A 17,548-nucleotide genomic window follows, 5' to 3' on the forward strand; every position below is an offset into this window, starting at 1 on the left:
AGTAATGAAAGTTGAGTGAATTTTAAAATAAGACGGAAAGAGGGAAAAAGCATAGATGGCGCATTGTTGGAAATATACATGACCGCAGGAAGTAATCGGGTTCTGCAAAAAAGGCACTTCAAAGGAAGTAGCATGGAAATGGAGGAGCTTTCAATTTGAATTAAGTCCCCCTGTTGCTTTAAGTCAATTGTTTCAGAGAAATCAAACAAAGAAAAAACAAAAACAAAAAAGATTTTCTGACATGCTGTCAGGCTGAGAGAGACAAAAACAGAAAGAGAGAAAATACAAGTGCAAGAGAGAACAGAAAATGTTTTTATTAGCCTCCCAAAGTCTGTCTGATATGTAAACGCATGGAAATGCAAAGGCATTACAGTAAGGATTAATTTCTCCTCCTAAAGACAGATAAACACTTCGAGGTAAATTGCTGATCATTATCCCTCTGGGTTTGTTTAAATCTGTTGAAAAAGCTTTAAGAAAAAGTATTGGGAAGTTACTGGGTGTATTCTACTCAAACTGGGAAAACTTTAAAGGACAGCCTAGGCATTTATTTTTCCCATGTACATCTTACTATGCTTTGTAACTTTAAACATCCACATTATCAGTTCAGCTCCCTTGCAGTGCAGCTTTGACTGACGCCTGTAAATCTGGTATTTTTTCCTCCAACTTGTGCAGTCCACTGTCCTGGAAGAATTTCAGTCTACACAGGCGCTTCACATGTTATTGATGTCACTGAAAAGGGAAGATGTGGCAGACCTTGAAGAGTTTAGTTGTATAGCACTAGATGTACTTTATCTAGATGTACAAATTCCGAGTATGGAACACCATACTTGGCCTCACCTCGCTTCACATCACTTACTCATTTAAGATTCTAAGTGGACTTTCTATTGAAAAACATTTACATGTCGTGCCACTAAATTGCATCATATCGTATCATTTATCATATAGACAGTTTCAAAGCAACACATCTGGTACAAATCCAAAAATAAAATCGTTTTTTTCTGATAACAAATAGAAGAACTTACTTAATTTACTTAAGACTTAATTTACTTTACGTTACTTGGCTTAACTTGCCTCTCCAATATTTTGAATTTAGATTGCGATACCAAGCTCAACCGCCAGATGTCCCTTATGGTCTCTTTAAATGCGACAAAACCCAAATGACCCAAAATACAGGACCCATTCAACAAATTGTTTATCAAATACAATTATTATACAATAAAATGATAATATACTTTAATATTAACATAAATTAGATAAAATCTAGTTATATAATTAGACACTAGCCAGACCGATAAACAAACACATAGCGGAAGTTAACTGCAGTCCAGGCGTGCCCGTCCGATGAAACGGTCTATACTTTAGTCTTTTTGTATCTCCCAACAGACAAGAAAGACTCTACAGTAACTGACATCAGCGAAAATTATCCAAATTCTAACATGAGCTAATGAGAAAACTTTTCAGCAGAAGCACATTTTGCAGAATCGCACCAATTTGTTGCCTTGCTTTTCCTTAAATTACATAGACAGCAGACAGACAACACACACCCACACAGACGTCCGCAAAAAGCGCTTGTCTATGTCTGTTCCGTGGCACTTGAAGACAGGGCCCTATCATTAGTCATTCTGTAACAGCAAGGTAATGGAATTTTCCACGGATGAGCGGGAGTTGTCACTCTGTTCACAGTAAAGGAGCCTATGAGAGAAGCAACGAAAGTGAATGGACAGCGAACTTAATGAAGACTGACAGTGCCGAGAGTCCTCAATCTACTCACATTCCCAATCTATCTCTCTGTCTGTCTCTCACATCCTTTCCTCTTAATGTAAAAAAGAAATGAGCGGAATGAATGTGCTCGCTCACAACATTGCTTCAATTGTTCTTGAGACTTTAATAGATATGTCTTATTATGTTGTGGTGGGCAGGTGGACTTCTGAGAAAATCTTGTTGTTTGTGTGGCTCAGATTAATTATTGGAAATCCATGGAAATCAATAGTGAAAGCTTTAGTTCTGGGAAAGCTCGGTTGGGCTTTATATTACGAAGCTGCTTATATTATTTCTTGAAAGCTTTTTGTGTAGCAAATCGGTTGAGCTAAGAGGTCACGCAAAGGAGAGTAAAAGACTGCGCTTACTCAAAGCAAGCCAGGTTTCATTACAGTATGCTTTACAATAACCACATGAAGTATGTGTGTCTATTGAGTTTACATTCCACCATGTAAGGGTTAAAATTATCCAGACCTTGTTAGCTTAAGTCTCCCTAGAGCTGGTTAATTATCGCATAATAAGAACTGTGCTGGGCCCCCCCCAGTTCATTTGGCCACTTCAGTCTTTTCTTGTCATGAAAACCAGCCCCAACAATTAGTCTAATACATTCAAATCCTTAATTAAAATGAAGAGTCACCCACTGAATATTAATAGACATTTAGATTACGTCTTGCCATATGACTAAAGCTCAATCTTGTCTTTTAAAAAGCAGATGGTTTGCTCTTTTCCTTGCACTAAACATACCTTTGGGTTTCTTTTGACAGCAAGTGTACCTCTTCTTGCTTTATTGAAATCTGGTTTATTTAGTTGTCAGTCAAATGCTACAGCGGTGCTATTTTAATTCATTTGATTTTGTCAACATGTTGACATTCGTGCTGTTGCTCTCATAAAGACAGAGCTTCTCGTTGGCTTTGTATTCATTTCAGTGAGCTTAAATACCAGATGGTATCTTTAAAAGGGGCCTGCTCGATCAATAAAGCCGAATGTCAGGCATGAAAGCTAGGATTTCCATGGTTTTAACCTTTTGGCTCAGAATGTCATAGACAGTGATCACAAAGCATCCTGGGGGTCGCCGATCTCTTATTCATTAATCTATAACCTAATGGCGGATACATTTAAATTGAGCTGAACAAAGTGAACAGTTATGGACATGTAGACACATCGTATCATGTACGCCCGTAGACGGGCAAACACACACATATTCCCTCCAGTGGCATTTTATCATAAATGCTTGTGAAAGATTTGACTGGGTCATGTCATAAAACAGAACCGTTATTGATTTCGAGCGTCACTTATTGATTGTGTGTGTGGGAGGGAACGCTTCAGTACTCCAATGCCTATTACTTTGCACTGTACCACTTATAAAACCTATTAGAGCTCACTGTGCCTTCAGAGCACCATACAGACCCACACCTCCGCTTCTCTTTCATTGACAGCCAAACAAATACATGAATAAATAAAATATATAACATCACAAAGAACAGCTTTGTGCTTTTGATTCAGCGTCGATAGATCCCGGTCCTCCTCGCTTTTTAACTACAAGCCCCACTGGCCAGACAAGTGCATCAATCACTTTGATGGACAGGTGAGTAAGCCACTCATCTCTTGATCAATGGGATTGATTTGAACATTTCTTTAGTGGATATGACATTTTCCCGCAAAGTGCTGGTTGTTCAGTGGTTAGAGCTGCTCTACCCTGTTGGAAGACATGCGAGAAATCAATCAACCATCTATTCCTTGTCTGTTCACTTTTTTATGTTCCGTTTCACTTCTGTGTACACACAGTCAGAGCCCTTTAAAAAGCTAAGAATTTGCACATTTGCATTTATGTCCAGTTTGATCGCAGTTATTAAATGCTGTTTCAATTTAGTGATGAAAAATTAACAGGATGTTTTGTAAACAAACACAAACTTTGACACCAAATTCTGCTAATGTGTGGCCTGTGCTACTTATATTAATTAATGTTTATTGACGTCCCTGAAATGGGAGATGATAGTGGAAGTAGGGTAGGAGGTTTGTGGTTGGTATTAGGATAATGACTTTCATCTTGTGCACAAAAGTATACATGTGCATCCAACCGGTAGGCAACGTCTGTATAAATATCTTACAGAGCATGGCTTACTGAAGGATCTAATTTAATTCTCCTGTAGATATAAATGCAATTATACTGTACGTGCAATCAAAGGGATAGTTCACCCAAAAAGGAAAGGTAACACTTTGTTAACCATGGACCATTATTCTAAAGTGTTACCCAAGGAAAATTCTATCAGCATTTATTCACCCTCTTGTTATTTCAAAATGAATTTCTTTTTTTCTGCGGAAAACACAAAAGAAGATAATTTGAAAGATATTGGTAACCGAACAACAGCGGCACCCATTGACTTACATTGGTTTTATTTCCTGTACAGTAGAAGTGAATAGGGACTGTTGTTTTGTTCGGTTACCAATATTCTTCAAACTATCTTCTTTTGTGTTTTGTGGTAGAAATAATGTCACACAGGTTTGAAATGATGAGGGTGAGCAAATGATGACAGAATTTTAGTTTTTGGGTATCCAGAATAGAATAGAAAAGAAAGAAATCTATTCGTACATTGAAAAGTAAAAACAAAACAGCATGTTTTAAATTGTTACAAAGTCCAAAGAGTAACGCGTCAATGGCCTTTGCATTCTATTAAAGTACTTTACAGAGTACACATTCAAAGAGTGTTGTATTGCACATCCACATTTAATATATATTCACATTACATTGGACAGCAGGGCATCCTTTCTGTTTCAGACTCATTTAGACTTTCCTGTGTGAAGGAAATGAACCAACATCTGATGATGTTTATTAATGATGTTGGCATGCAGAAGAATGTCTGGGATCTGTTAATGTTATGCAACTCTTGAACACACTGCCCTGGCCCCTACACAAAGCAAGAATAGGCCACAAAGCAGCTGGCCGACTATCCATATTTATACAGGCCTGCCCAAGAGGCATATAGCTGGGGAGCAAATATTTCCTCTTTATTACTTTATGTATATCTCCACATATATTTCTGTGTGTATATGTAGAGTGTACATGCATGAACATGCTTAAAACTTCCACGGAAATTTTAAAGGATTTGGCTAAAACGGATATTAATGTTTGTTTTAGATGTAATGCAATGTGTAAACACGATTGAATGGGGTGCCGCAACGATGTGTCATGCATTCTGACTTCTTTACAATGTTAAACGTTCTGTCTCCTTTTGCTTAACATGGTCAACTTGTCAAAAAATACATATATTACGTAGTATTTCTGTGCTCAATACACTCCGACAGCGATCGTACAGCTTTCGGAAAGTTTTTTTTGAACATATAAAACTGTTTCGTAACAATTTTTCTTAGTCCCTTATTGGAAAGCATGCGGCACGCCCACACGGCAGCAAGGAGAGCAGTAGGAGCATGCGCAGACGTCACTTTCGGTTGTGTGCAGGAGAGAGAGAGAGCATACGTTTGCGAAGTTCAGGTGTTTGTTTGTTTGCATTTGGGTGATGAATATTATATAAACTGGGGATATAACGCTGGATTTGGAGATCGTTTGAAAATGATATATGGAGCCGTCCATGAACCGCATGCGGTAAGTGAAACGGATGTCTGTGTATTGTTGGAAATGTGCTTTAGTTCAGCCTACCCCTCCCCCCTCACGCGCTGTATGATTTCGTAAAAAATCGTACAGCCGTATCTATCTTTTATAAATGTGATCAAACAAAATACTTTCTGAAGATACGAAGTATGCAATACTACTCTATAGGTACTCAAGATTAATATGAGATTGGCAGAAACCGCGTGGGTTAGGGCCGCTTTAAGGTTAAAAAACGCTGTATTTTCCACATACCGTGCTTGTTTGTATCTCCTCTTTGCCCCGCCACTGAAACTCACAGATTTTGCAAAGCTCATCGCTCTGAAAAGCGAGGTATGCTATGATTGGCCAGTTAACCAGTGCGTAGTGATTGATCGAAAACTACAAGCGTGTGATGGAAATCTAACACCTAGTACCATGTTTGGAACAAAAGGTTCCAAAGCAATTATACTAACAGGCACGCCCAACTTACTTACGTATGCATTTGGGCGGTCTTAGTCAAATCATACCACAAACTGTAGTAGATTTGCAGGGGTGTGGTTAGACGAGGCGTTTCAGGTAGGTCAGGGTGAGCATTCACTTTTAGATAGAATGCATCTTTTGTTTCGACACTTGAATTTTTGCAATTTTACTTGTCAAATACATGCATGGGCAACTTACAACACACCAAAGACACAGAAAAACACGTGTTCGCGCACCATATGACCCCTTTACGAGCAGAAGTCTCCAACATGTGCCCTTTGACAGATAGAACTGTACACAGAGAGTAGCAATGCCTCGGTTGTCATCTTTAGATTTTTAGATTTTATCTTCAAATAATTGCATAAAATGATAAAAGATTATGCTATTTTATTTTATACAATTTACATGGTGGTAATTTAGAAATGTATAAAGCTGAAAAATAATTTGCAGTGTCCGTTGTGAAGGCATATCAAGAGATGATGTTATGATTCCTTGGACATGTGCTAGGGATTAAAAGTTAAAATAGCAGCAGAGTGTTATTGCCTGAAGCAACAGTAAATGGATATTGTTGAGATTCGGTATATCAAACAAGTAGCTCTCCAGATTATTTGATCCCATCAGGTACCTCTTCACTCGCAATAAGGTCAGAGTTTTCTGCAATAAATTCAAGTATCAAAGCACTGATAAGATACTGTAGTTTATTTGCATAGCTTCTCTATTGGCCTCCAGGGACAAATCATATTTTCCTTGTAATTACTTTTTATTATCTTCAGCATGAAATGAGGCTTTAACATACTGAGAACATATTATGGGATACATTCAAAGTAACCACCAGTTTATGTTACTTATATGTGCATGTTGGGTGGATTTTTTTTGGGGGGGTTGTATGATTCTGTGAGTGGATTCGGCATACATTACAAACATCTAGCAGCACTAGGGCCATGGGTTAAATTTTAAGAGAACTTGTTTTTGCTTTTGTTAAATGTTTAGTGTATAAATGTGTAAATGTAAAATTTTGTTTAAATGAATGTTTTAATAAATAATAGTTTGTCTCACAAAAGCCAATAGACATTTCACTATAACACATTTGATGTTTTTTCTTCCAAGCAAATGGTTTGTGTGAAAAAGTGAAGGAAATGAAGAACGCTTTCATGTGTTAAATCAAAACCATTCAGACCGCAGACTCCTCTTCATCCTGAGCCATGTGTACATGTATGTATACACCTTCAGGCATTACACCACTGCTCACTGTTTCTTACCACAACACCACAGGAGAGTGACACTGTTGGGAACGAAATTGAAAGAATAGTTTCCACCCATAGCCACATGACACTGATTCAGTTCGACTATCACTCTCTTTATATACCAGTTTGTCTTTGAGAAAAAATAATGCTGAAATATCAACAAAGTTTGATTTTGGACATGTGTTTCTTCTGTGAATGCAGGAATAGAAGACGGAGTCCATGTGATATGTGTGTGTTAATGCATGTTATCCTGAAGTGGAGCGGTGTAGTGCATAGGCTTCTGAACATTTAAATATCCTCATTCTAAGCCATATTGTTGACATGGTATAGTAATAATAATACTTTTAATTAGTTGGATTCTGATTATACGAATTTTTGACATCCGTTCTGTAAAGCATTTACGCATAGGTAAATTATTATGTATTTTTGGCACTCCAAGCTTCTTTTTGATGTTCTGAAACATTTTGTGCATAAACAAATACATAGATAAATAGATAAATAAATTCATGGCATATTTTTATTTTTTTGAGGGGAGAAATGAATGTCAAGAAATATAAAGCAATGATTTCATTTATCATAATTATTTACAAATTGCATTAATAAAACAAATAAGGACTTATAAGTGTGAAATTATGGTTTCAAAAGTATGAATATGGGAACATGAGGGGTAACTTAAATGAGACACTAAACAGAAGCTGAACAAATCAGCTCTTTGCAAAGAATTAAAACAGGTTTTTTAAAACCCTGCTTTCGGCCGAGGAAAAAGGGCTGTCTTTATTTCTTCTGCAGTTCTTATATATGTGCATTAATTCATGTAACATAACATAGCCTAACAGACAGTCAAACAGAAATTCAACAGAAGGTTGACTTAAAATAAACCTATGTCACAACAAATAAGACAACAGAATGTGATGTAGACAGTTTTGTAAAGACTATAATGAGTTACTACAGCACACAGCTGTAATGAGAAAAAAACAAGTGTGCCATGTTATGTGCTATGTTTTTTGAATGTTAGTCTTTTGTTTCTGTAAATGCATCTGTTGCAAGAGGTTAGCGCTGATTAATGTTGGGTCAAAGAAGCAGGATAGGCCTTCTAAAGCTCGCTTTCTCTGCCTTTGCCATAATGAGACCGACAGGCTGATAAAATGTAAATGCAGCAATTAGAATGTTTAGCGGTGAATGAAGCTCTATGGCCTTCAACACAAAGCATTCAGCGGTGGGTGTAGATGTGAATCTAGACCTTTGACCTCAGAAAGGGTGTAAACTGGTAGCACAGTTAAGGGCTCAGAGGTTAGATGCTAACTTTAATGCATCTGAAATTGCAGGAGCATCTATACACATCATGAAATATGTAACAACACTGTAGGAAAATTATTGTTTGTCTGAAAAATGAAGCAATTAACTAGTCTGTATAAGTTACTTCAATTTAAATGTTAAATGTTAAACAAGTTAAAAATGATAAACTCAAAAGTAAAAGTAAAAATATATGTTGCTGTGACTTATTGATGATATTTTATACAATGTATTTAGAAAATGATTAATATGTAAACACACTTGCTAGACAGGTAAGGTAATAATATTTTTTTTTATTGTAAATTAAAAATAATAAAAGGTGTTTCAATTGCAAATCATTCCAAAACAGTTAAAATACTCCTACGGTGAGAATTAACGTACATTGTGTACCCAATATTTGTTTGTCTCACTGTAGGATTATGCCTATTTTAAAACTTTGTGCCCATTGACAATATCATTATTTAATGTATGCTGTATTTTGCTTGCCAGAAATAAACTTTTGTTGTGCATATCTTTTACTTTTAAACACTTGAAGAATTCCTGTGTATGTCAAAATGTCTTTTTAAAGGAAAAGTTGTATATTTTCAGAGTTTTGAGCTAAATTAATTCTGATAGCATAACACTGACAATTTGGTTTTAGAAGAATTGAGATTTGATGTTTGAGTTGAAGTTAACGTCTTTTACTATTGATAGCAAACTCTGGTATCTTGGCAAATCTGCATGCAGATCTGGGAAACTCTTCTGACACTATAGTCTTTTTCTCAGGAAAAAAATAAAAATCTGAGAAACGTTATATTTTAGACATCTAATCTTGTATCTGAATTAGGAAAACAACTAAGATATTACAATTAATTTGGATTCTTCCTCCCTATGGGTTAGTTCACAAGATCACATAAAAGCAGCAACATGCCAGTAAAACACCATGCACAATTTTGCATTTTATAATTCTATGAACTGCAAATCAATTAAGATTATAATCTCAAAGACAAGAGGTTATTATGAATTGATAGGAATACTCAAACACGCAAACCATAATGTGCTCATATCACATGCACAAGTGTGTGTTTGTGCCTAGACAAACATTGCATGTCTGTTGCTCCAAGCTTTTAGAAGTACATACATTTCCACAGGGGGCTGAAACAGATATGGTGTTAGCTCACCATAGTCAAGCCGCCTGACATTTACTGCCCAAAACTCATAGCCACAGGGTAGTGGCCCTGACTCAAACGCATGCTGATGCATTATTTAGTCCAGGCTAAGTGCTTATTTGCATGCCGGCTGATGCGCGAGACTGCTGATATGTGGCATGTCTGGAGCTCAAGGGAAAAGTGTGTTGATATGGGAATAGTTCATAGGCTTTCCCTATGTGTTTGTCTGTACCATCCCTTTTTGTCAAGAATAGAGCCACTCTGCCGACACAAAGTAACAGGAAACATCAGCTTCAGGAATCTAGCATGTGTGATTCATGAACCTAGGCACGCTTTATTAAAAACCTACTTTTCCTGCATATACAATGTGGGCATCAACACCAAAAACCAGCCTGGTTTTAAAAGACCAATGTTGTGTTTATTAAATATAACCCTGTTTTAAAAAACACAACAACATAGCACTTCAGAAATAACCCCAATGCATTAAATGATGCTTCTTATCTATGATTGTCAAATATTTCCATAACCATTACTCTACAATAAGAGGTGTTCACATGCATTGGCAGCTTCATCAATGAGGTTTCGCACATACAGCATGCAGATTCCTGTTAAAAGATTTGCATTTAAAGTACTTTGAATTCACTGCACACACAGACTAGCTCTATAGACTTCCTCTGCCTTCACACACAAACGCACACACACAAAGTCAATCGTTTTGCAGCCTGTTACTGACCCATGTCACCCAGTCCTCTGTGAATCTGTCGATATTCTCACTAAGCTGGAGCACTGGGCTGTGGGACTGCTGTACTTGGACCACAAGGAGAGAGTCTCACGCCCTGTCGTACCCAGCATCCTGCCAGCCAGCCATGCCTGCCCTGGACCGATAGCCCCCCTCTTGCCATATCTCCTCTCGGCTTTTGCAGCAGCACCTCCCCTTCACGCTGTTTGCCATCGCTGCCATGTTAAGCTGTGTGACTGCAAACAGCAAAGTTAGTGTGGGCCAAACTTCACTGAAATGCACTTCCACCCGCAGTAGATGTTAACACTAGCATTTAGTTAGAAAATGAAGAATAAATACATTGCGTCTTTGTTAAGGTTATTTACATTAAATCTCATGTCATTTTGGATACTTTTTGAACCCTAACTTTGCAACTACATCTCATCCAATTCATTAAATGGACAGTTCACCCAAAAATGAAAATCCAGACAATATTGACTCAGCCACATGTCATTTCAAACCTGTATGAATTTCCTTCTTCAGACCCCAAAAGAAGACATTTTGGAGAGTGTTGGCAACCAAACAGCATTGTTCTCCGATGACGAAAAATCACCGAGACATTTCTTTTATAATCTTCTTAGTTGTTCCACAGGAAAAATGAGTCCTCCTCCTATATTTACATTACGTACAGTCATTTAGCAGACGTTTTCATCCAAAGTGACTTACAAAGAGTTCAGGGAGCATTAAACGATATGTCATACAGGAGTCAATATGAGCTAAGTTACTAGTTTCAGCAAAAACTATACCAATACCTGTTAAGAGAAAGAGAGAGAGTTAGTGTTTTTTCCTCATTTCTTTGTCGAGATGGGTTCTAAGACTAGTGCATTAAAGGGATTAAAGGTATATTGAGTGAAATATCCCTTTAATTCCCCAATGTCAACTAAACGGGTGATCTTAGACAGTTAGAATATGGGTAAGTAGAAAAAGTTGACATCCAGTAGTTGCAAAGCTACTTATAGTCAGTTATGTCAAAAAATATTAAATATTATCAAGACGCGCCACTGCCATTATAATACATGGAGAGGAATGGAACGTTCAATCAACATTGGCCTCAAAACCCCTCAGACATTTCTTTTAAAATCTTCCTTTGTGTCCTATATTTACATTACAGTTAGTCATTTAGCAGATGCTTCTATTCTAAGCGACTTACAAAGAGTTCAGGGAGCAACAAGCAATGTCATATAATACAAATGCTAGAGTATGCTTAAATCTCCACATTGCTCCATTAAGCACACAGTCTCTAATACGTAGACTGGAAGTTGACACCAAGTTGCAAAGTTACTTCTAGTTAGTAGAATGTCTAATCTGGACTATCAAAATAAAGTGTTTTCATTTAAACATCAAGTTCACTTTAAAAGTAGTTCATACAAATTTTAAAATCATTGTTCACTGATAATTTTCTCTCTAGTGAGCTGTGACCAATTCATTGAGTCACTGAGTTGAGAACCTCATTGGTCTGATTCATAAACAATATCTTTTTAATTTACTGGTTGTTCCGGTTCACACATCAGACTGAACAATTCATTCTTTCTTCAATTTCAGTCTGTTCGGTCTCACACATACAGATTTGGAAACATTTTTGGGTGAGCTTTTCTTTTAAGGACAATGGATGTAAGGGCTAGCAGATAGACACGAGCGGGTGGTTATAAGCACAAACGGATGGTGATGTGGGACGGGGGGCAGCAGGGATGGCGTTATAACAAGCTGTCCCTCTTCCCACTATATCTGGCATCGCTCTTCTCCTTCTCTGTTGGCAGTGCGGTAATTACCCAAGCCAACTTGCTCGGAAGTGAGAGGGCGACCCAGGCAGCACACATAAATTGTAGCGGTGGTAGCAGATTGCACTTGCGACTTTGAGTGGGCATTGGCAAACTAGAGAGCAGATACAAAATGGCAAGCAGCTCCACCACTTTCCTACAGCAAAATCGATGAGGGGAGATCAATAACACGGGTTCATTTTCAGGTGTATGAAACGGTTGTACAACATGTCACCGGTCCGGACAGCGGTATACTAACACTATTGGGAACGTGTTTGATTTACACCGCCCTGAACGTCAGTAATTGGCTCATTTGTTGTTCGCTCTCGATTTCCTTTCTAACTCTCCATTCTTGAAGGGTCGGTTAGTCTTTTTTTTTAAGCGTGTTTTGTCCTGTCCCTTTTAGACCAACTCTGTGCATCCATGTCTATTTTAATTTCCCTTTCACTTTCTTTCCTCAACCTTCCTTTCTGTTTCATTCCATAGCAAGCTCATTCTCTGCCTTCGTCCATATACGTCCCAGTCTTGTTTATATCCTCTGTGTAAATGTCACATGAAAGGGCAGCACAATGCAGCACAACCTCTGGGAAACGTCTCTTTAAATGCACTCAGACTCTATCATGCACCATCATCACTGTGTGCAGGTGGCCAATGAAAAACATTCCCTGGGTTTAATGCGAGCTGCAATTTGATATGGTTGCCCATCAGAAGTACTACTTAAGTGGTAATTGCAGGCTATATGATTTCTGAAGAGCCGTGACTGTGTTCATAGTGCTCTCATACTGTATGCATGCCTTTTTTTCCATGTAATTACACATAATAGAATCCCAGTAGGTCCATCCTTTCCCATTTCTCCACCGCTTAATTGACAAGTTTAGGTCCGTCGACTCTAACTGACATGTATAAACCCAAATATGTCACTTTACAAACAAATTGATTTCACAGGAAATATAGCAGGTCGAATGGTAAAGGTGTTGTGGGTAATTTTTTGAAGGATCTAATGACAGAAACACAATATAATCCTCAGTACCAGCTAAATCTTCAGAGGCGTATAAAGACCTTACAGAATGAAACGTTCTATCTACATACATAGAACGGGTGCCCTTACATGGAATTTGTGCTTTCTACAGCATCCCTAAATGGATAAACTGCTCTACAGAGCGCATTGTATCAATTAAAAATCAAATCCCTTTATTGTCACACAAACATATACAAGTGCAACCGTAGTAAAAAAACTATAAATATGTTATCTCCTTCGCCGAAGAAAAAAAATTGGACAACATCTTACAGCTGTCCTTTAGCTCAGTGGTATATTATTGCATTAACAACACAAGGTCGTGGGTTCGATCCCAGGGGATTGCAAATACCTATGTAAAATGTATAGGATAAAGCAATGTAAGTCGCTTTTGCATAAAAGCGTATGCCAAATGCCTACATGTAAGTGTAGTTCTGTCCTGTGACATCCACTGTAGTGCTTTGAAATGAAGTGGCAAGCGGTGGAGTGAGCCGGCTGTTTGCAATTTGCTACCTCACCACTAGATGCCGCTAAATGTCTTACACTGGACCTTTAAAAGGAGTCTTTGCTTTAAAAAATTCAGAACTATGCTGAATCCACTCACTTGTACGTCATGTTACACCACTTTTTATTTCCAGCTGACAAGTCATTACTTTAAAGTAAGTAAGAAACTAACATTTTTCATTGAGTGATGTTTGCTTGTGTGAAGTATGCATGTTTTCAGCCTTAATGTAACAAATGTGATCTGCTGTTGCTAGTTTCCTCTGAGGTCAGTCTGTTCCCAAGCTCAACATTTTAAGAAGAGATAGGATTTGTATACTTTTTTGGCTGTGCTTTTAAGTACATTTGTATTATTTAATGCTTAAACGATTTAGTCAATAAAATGGCACGTCAATAAAGCGACTTATGAATTGAACCGACAGAGTAAAAAAAGAGAGAGAGAATGAAAGAGCACTTACTGAACAGTTTGATGAGAAATCACAGCTGAGAAGGTCAAAGCTTTTCATTCCAGCTTGTTGAAAACTGCCTCTCCCACACACTTAAGCTCTGTACGGCACAAAGCTACAGGCAGAGACTTTCAGGTGCTCTCTATTGATTCAATGAGAGTAAATACACCTTCATCTTTGTGCATGAAATAAAAAGCATAATTCTCTAACAAAGCCAACAAAAAAATGTGACAAAAAATGATTAATACCAAAACACATAGTGTCACACATAACTTAACCCTGTCAGAGGTATCTATTTAGTTTGCTCAATGACCAAATTGAATCCCTAATGTTGACTGCTATCAGCTGTCGAAGAAGCAGCATGTGCTGTGGTAGGGACAGTGTTGGGTAAGTTACTCTGAAAAAGTAATGAATTACTAGTTACTCATTACATATTCAATAATGTAATTAGATTACTGTCGACATAACTCTGTCCAAAAAGTATTTAGTTACTCATTACTAATTACTTTCTATATCTTACATCAACCTTGATTAGTTAAGTGATTCAAGAATATACATGAAACGGCTTATTTAATTCATTCAAATAATATTATTAACTGACCAAAGTATTACAAATGTGAGAATTATACATTAAAGCACAGATTTTAAAGTAAGACTTTGAATTTTGAAGTCAATTACGCTTTTGCACACGCATATATTTAACAAAGTATTTAGTTTAATGACATCAAAAGTAACTGTATTTAAATAACAGAAAACATATGAGTAATCCCTTACTTTACTTTTTCAAGGGAAAAGTAATTAAATTACAGTAACTAATTACTTAGTAACTAGTTACACCCAACACTGGGTAGGGATATGAGCTCATATTAACAAAAGTAAATAAAAAAAGTAAAACAAGTATGCAAAATCAAAGGAAAAATTAATATAGTCTCACACAATGCACTGAATGCACAGGTTTCTATCAACCCAGCATTAAGTAACGAAGGGAGCACCTCAACCACTGGGTTAAATTAACCCAGAAAATGTATATATTGACCCCACCATGGGTTAAACAATCCAGCATTTTGGGTTGAAACAGCCCATCATAATTTATAACCCTTTTCGACCCAACGCTGGGTTGAAAATATCCCACAATTTTCTTGCAGTGCACTTCTAAACTGTGGTTGAACATCTCAGCAGCATAAGAACCATCACCTACTGTTCTTCTCATTATAGACACAAAGACACAAAGGCTTAATCACGAAGCGTGCCAGGTGAATACACATTTTCTATAAATCAATCGCAGTCTTTTAAATCTAAGCAGCGCTAATGTGCCAAACCTAGAGCCATTTAGACAGATTCACACAAAGCTGTATGAACTGAGTAAGAGACAGATGTAGGGAAAGAAAGAATCTGTCATAAAAGGCTCTTTTGTATTCAATTTGGTTACAGTATTTCATTCTAATTCAGAACATTGTATAAGGGTAGCCCTGCTGTTGGTGTCAATGCAATAGGTTGAATCCTTTGATGCCTAGGATAATTTTTTCTTGCATTTCAAATGTCTCTCTCTCTCACTCCTCTAAATGTGCAGAAAAAGTATACTCGCTTATATTGTACATATGGGCGTAGCAATCAGAAACATCCATGGAGAAATCTTCATTTAACTTACAAGATATTACTCGGCCCACTCAGATTTGGCAACCAACGTGTTTTGTCTGATAAAAAATTACTTCATGTGGTCACATCTTAGTTTGACAGGTTTTAAGAAAGTCAGAATGAGCTGTCTACTTCAAGTCAAGCAAGAAAAGTACTTTTAAGAGTCAGGTAAAAATAGCTTGGGACAGGAGAATTTTCTCTCCTTGGAGTTTAAACTAGCAAAGATTGCAATGTGTCTAACTTGCGTAGGGACAAAAGTATTTATTCTTACATGCGTTATTCGGGTTTATCTTAAGTATTCAATTAATTGTCTTATAGCACTTAAATTATTTTTTAATCTTGCAATTTGAATTCAAAAAAGCAATACAAGCTCCTGTCATTGATATTTTTGGTTTGGTTTCAGTTTTATTGTAATTTTACTTATATTTTGAATAACCTTTTATTTTGTATTTTTAATTTTTGTGACGTTTTAGCAGGTTTGTCATTTTTTTATCTTATTTTATTTTTTATTTATTTGGTTTAGTTTAGTTTTTATTTTCAGATCAACTTAAACTAAACAATAATTGAAAATGTTGCCTCAGTAATAAGTATATATATTTTTTTCCTTTATTTTCATGAAAAGTAAGCTGAGCTTTATTCACTCCTATTAAAATCTATTACAATGTCCTAAAATTACATTTCATGCAGCATGTGTGTGAATGTAAGCAGTCTGCCAAGTCGTAAAGCAGAAAGTGAACGAAAAACAAAGTTAATGGCTGGAAAAAAATGGAGTCGACTCTGAATCACACGAACGAGTCGTCCGTCGTTCTAATTTCAGTTCCGGGTCAGATTTGCATCACTAGGTGTAAGGGTGATAGAGCAATAGACTGGACCATCTGACCAATCAGGTCATAGTACACCTACAGAAAGGATGTCATTAGACAGATGAATCACCGAACGAATCATTTGAGAGTCAGTCAAGCAGCAATGTAAAAATAACTGTCTAGAATTAGAAAATGAAAGTGTTTTTACACCGTGTATGTACATAAACTTTTTGTTGGACACTCTATAAACCAAAGTAGGACATTCAAATTCACAAACTATTTACTCTCTAATCACAGAGTAGCAGTCCTCTCTAATCCATTTGGGTAGATGGTGATGGTGGCGGTGTGCTATCCCATTTTTGTCCAAACAATCACACAGTCATCTGGAAATTGAGGCTACCTATTGAGAGCCAAATCCTATTAGACGTTTGAGGAAAGATGTTTGACCTTCTTTCACGTCTCTCAAGCCCCTTTCATCAACTTGGCAGAAATCACCCTCTTCTCTTCCCCAGAGCAATTTCAAACTACATTTAATAGAACAATAACTTTCCTTATCTAATAACTTCTTTTTATTTTCTTATATGGAAATATGCTGATGTGGTCTACTTACTTTTATATACTGCATTTATTTGCCATGTCATTTAATAAATAATGCAATAAAACAACCGTTTTGGTTTTAATTGTCTGTAAATTACAACAAACGTTGCCTGTTTTTCGTGCTTATTATTCCCTTAGGAATTAGACATACTTTTTCATTGAAACTGCATTGAAACGCCATTCAACTCGCATTGAAACGGCAAATTTATTGAAACTGCAACATTACTGTGCTTAAAGGGATAGTTCACCCAAAAATGAAAATTATGTCATCATTTTCTCACTTTCCTGTCATTTCAAACCTGAATGACTTTCTTTCTTTTACCAGAACACAAAAGAAGATATTGAGAAGAATATTGAAAAACCGAACAGCCGTCACTGTTCGGTCAATAACAATTAAAAAAAAAAAAAAATTTGTGATCTGTGGAAGTAAGAAACTCATACAAGTTTGACATTACAGGAGGGTGAGTAAATCATGACAGAATTTTCATTTTTGGGTGAACAACAGTA

This window comes from Triplophysa dalaica, chromosome 16 (genome assembly GCF_015846415.1).
Source record: "Triplophysa dalaica isolate WHDGS20190420 chromosome 16, ASM1584641v1, whole genome shotgun sequence".
Lineage (NCBI taxonomy): Eukaryota > Metazoa > Chordata > Actinopteri > Cypriniformes > Nemacheilidae > Triplophysa > Triplophysa dalaica.